General features: G+C 47.5%; 1 protein-coding gene across 1 annotated transcript in view; it reads right to left on the reverse strand.

Annotated features, from left to right (window-relative positions):
* Window positions 1-341, reverse strand: part of Dlk2 (delta-like 2 homolog (Drosophila)) — a 5,025-nt gene extending 4,684 nt beyond the window's left edge. Inside the window, exon 1 of the mRNA XM_005389766.2 lies at window positions 264-341. The gene's annotated coding sequence lies outside the window, so the exon portion shown is untranslated. The remainder of the gene's footprint in view (window positions 1-263) is intronic.
* Window positions 342-3,715: the final 3,374 nt, after the last annotated feature.

The following is a 3,715-nucleotide window of genomic DNA, read 5'->3' on the forward strand; positions in this document are numbered from 1 at the left end:
CCGCTGCCACCTAACGTCCCAGATCCCCGCTGTCTTCACGCAAGCAGGAAATCACCCGAGCCTACAGGGGCGCACGGTCAGGCGCCGGCCAAGGGCGCGCGCCCGGGTTATTCCCATCGCCCGGCCCGCGCCCCTCACCCCACGCCCCACCTCTAAGCTCGCAGGCCTGCTGCCCATCACGCTCTCCTATAAATCCGTGCGCGCGCGGCACGCAGCTCCCCGCCCTCCTCCGGCCCCCAGCCCACGCCTCCGCGCTCCGAGACCTCCATCCGCGGCCGCCTCTGTCACCGCCTCTCCGCCCTGCCCTCTGATCCTCTCTTCTCGCCGCCAGGTTCTACAGCCTTGCAGGACCGGCCCCGCGCCGGTCTAAATAGCAGGCGGATCCGCCTCCGCCCCTTTCCCTGTCAAGTCTCAGTTTCCCCACGGTGTTCCTTCCGATGACACCTCCCGGACGCCTCCCTGGACTGGAAACGCGTCTGTCAATGTTCCCCTCCCCCAGTTCCCACTTCTGAACCCCATTACATCTGTTCTTGGCCTCAGGTTAATCATCCAGCGCCCCAGCCTGGGTTGAGGGACTTGACGGGGAGGGGGATCCCCTTTCCAGGCCTAAAGCTGCTGCTAGTCTTCCACATTGAAATGTCGCGTCTTCAAGTTCAAAGCCTCGGAAGGAGTCCCTAACCCGGCAGAGCAGTGTCCCACAACCACCCCCAGAGCCACAGAGCCCCCCCCTGCAGTCTGCACTGGAAACGACGCCCCCAGTACCCCAGCTCTCCAGCCTGGTTCCTGTCTTCGGAAGTACCCTCTTTGCTGAAGAGCTTGCTGAGGTTGATTAATGATACAGCTCTATCATTAATTTTGTTCTAAATTTTTTTTCAGAGTGCAAACCTACTATGTCAGATAATATGGTAGGATAAATAGGTTATGGTGTTCCAATACATGTGACCGTTAAAAGTCACCTTTGGAAGTTTAAAAATGTCCAAAAAGCCAAGGATTTGCTAATTGAAAGCGAGAGGACCAGAATATACTTCAACAGTGGCAGTGGGTTTCTCTGAATAGTGAAAAAAATTTTTTTGTTGATTTTGTGAGATGGAGTTTCACTATGTAGATCTGGCTATCCTTGAACTCACTATGTAATTCTGGCTATCCTTGAACTCACTATGTAGCCCAAGCTGGCCTTGAACTTGCAGTGCTCCTACTACCTCACCCTCCTGAGTTCTGGGATTATAGGGGTTTTTCATCTTATTTTTTCAGCATTTTCACTTTTCCCACAGTGAACATGTATAACTTAAAAAAAAAAAAGTACTCTAGTGAGTGTGGTGGTGCATGCCTGTAATCCCAGCACTCAGGAGGCTGAGGCAAGAGGATTGCCTTGAATTCAAGACCAGTCTGAACTACATAGTGAGTTCAAGACCAGCCTGAATTATAGAGCAAGACCTTGTCTTAAAAAAGAAAACTAAAAATAAACAAATAAAGTATGAAGAAAAGAATCACACACAATCTTACTAACTTGATAAAACCACTATTATTATTGCTTTGACTCTTTTCCACATCTGAATATTTGTACACAGTTGTACACAGGTATAATTACACTATACCCACCATGTTGTGCCTTTTTCTTTTTAGATTTTTTTTTTTTTGTACTGGGAATCAAACTCAGGACCTTGCACTTACCAGGCAGGTTCTTATGCCACTGAACAATATCCCTGGCCCTACTTTTTTTTTGAGACAGGGTTTTGTTATGCAGTTCATAGCATAGCCTTGAACTCACTTGGTAGCCCAGGCTAGCCTTGAACTTGCAGCAATCCTCCTGCCTCCGCCTCCGAAGTGCTGGGATTACAGATGGGTGCCACCACACCTGGCTGCCCTACTTCTTTTATTCCACATCATGTGTTGATAGACTTCGAAAGCACAGCCTTTTAGGGGTGGAGATGTGGCTCAGTGGTAAAATGTTTTTGCCTAGCATGTGGTAAGGCTCTGGGTTCAATTCCAAGAACTGGCAAAAATTAATTTTCAATGGTTTCATGATATTCTATTAAATAAACACACTGTAATTTACTTAACTTTGCTCTGATTACTGGCCACATAGATTTGTATCTATGTTATTATAAATCCATTCAACCAGTAGGTATTGGTTGTCCTAGTGGTCTACCAGGCACAGAATATGATCTTGGGCAGTGTAAACACAGCTGCCAGATGAACAGTTTCACCACAGATTTCCACACGTGTAGTCATTTCCATGCTTTAGGCTCCTCCCTGTTAGAGTCTGAACCGACACGTGACTGAGCCAAAGAAGGTTTGAAAAGTGAACAATTCCTTTTCGTTGATGAAATGAATTAAAATTCACTGACAAAACTATAAAGATATTTGAGGTTTTTGAAGTTGATGGCATTAGAAGGCATCGCTTACTTCCCCCTCTGTGCTTTGAAGATTTTAGCACCTCACTTTATTGTTACTCTTTTCATGCCGACTTCTGTCAAATTCTTGAAAATTCTCTGTGTGTGTGTATGCACATTGGGGATTATTCTCGGTGATTCAATATACAAGTTTTTGCTTGTTGTTATTTTTTTTTTTTCTTTTTGGTACCGGGAATCAAACTCAGGACCTTGTGCTTGCCAGGCAGGCACTTGTGCCGCTGAGCTATATCCCCAGCCCTTTGCGATCCAATACAGCACAGATAATTCTCCAATGACAGTGATAGATTTTTTGCAGTGACAGCTTCTATATCTCCTCCTGCCCCGTGTGACTCCTCACAGTGATTTTATGCTTCTCCCATAAGAGGTAGAATCTTGAAGTTCTTGAACTGGGCTGGGTTTCACTAACTGAATGTAGTGACAGTGACCTTGTGAGGCCCTAGGGTTAGGTCTTGAGAGACCTCGGCACTCACCCCCTGCCCGCTAAAACACTTTCAACATTGGGTGCAGAACCCAGGACGGATGATCAAAGACCCTCGGAGGAGAACCAAGCACCTTAGCAGAGACTGCCGGGCAGGTGAGGTCAACCTGAATTACCTGGCCCCGTTCAATCTTCCTCAATCACTCATGACACATAAGTGAACACAGGCAAGACCGACAGCACGCACTGCCAAACAATGGCAGATAAACCCTGATTATTACAAGCACTAAATTCTGGGGTGGCCATTTATATGACAATAGCTACCTCATAAAATAATAAAAGTAGCTTCTCCTTTCTGCCCTGGACTTCATCGTTCTCCATAGCTTTTTTTTTTTTCCCTTGAGACAAGGTCTCACTATGTAGTTGGTTCAGGCTGGCCTTGAACTCACTATGTAGCCCAGGCTGGCCTCAAAGTTGCAGTGATCCTCCTGCCTCAGTCTCCCAACTACTAGTTTTCTGATTTTAAAATTTAAAATAAAATCATTCTGTGGGCCCCTAAAATATGATGACCCTTAGAACTGTACCTGCTGTGGATAAGTTGGTCCTGTCACTCATCTACAGATCCTACCTCCTTTCTCCCTGTCCCCTAGCCCCTCCCCTCCATCTTTACAACCTGCCCTCATAGTGCTCCCTTCCCAGCCGCCTCCCTCCTCCTGTGGTCGCACCTTGTCCCGCCTTCTCCAGCCTTCACCCAGTAGCTGAACGTTGCTGACCGCTGTCACTGCAGTTCCAACTGTGTGGCCTTCCTGGCATGTCCTTACTTCTGCACAGCCTCCCTCCCAGCCTGATGGCTCCATTCTTCCCTTCTCTCCACCACCCTCCA

The sequence above is a fragment of the Chinchilla lanigera genome, unplaced genomic scaffold, assembly GCF_000276665.1.
Source record: "Chinchilla lanigera isolate Chin_1 unplaced genomic scaffold, ChiLan1.0 scaffold00036, whole genome shotgun sequence".
Lineage (NCBI taxonomy): Eukaryota > Metazoa > Chordata > Mammalia > Rodentia > Chinchillidae > Chinchilla > Chinchilla lanigera.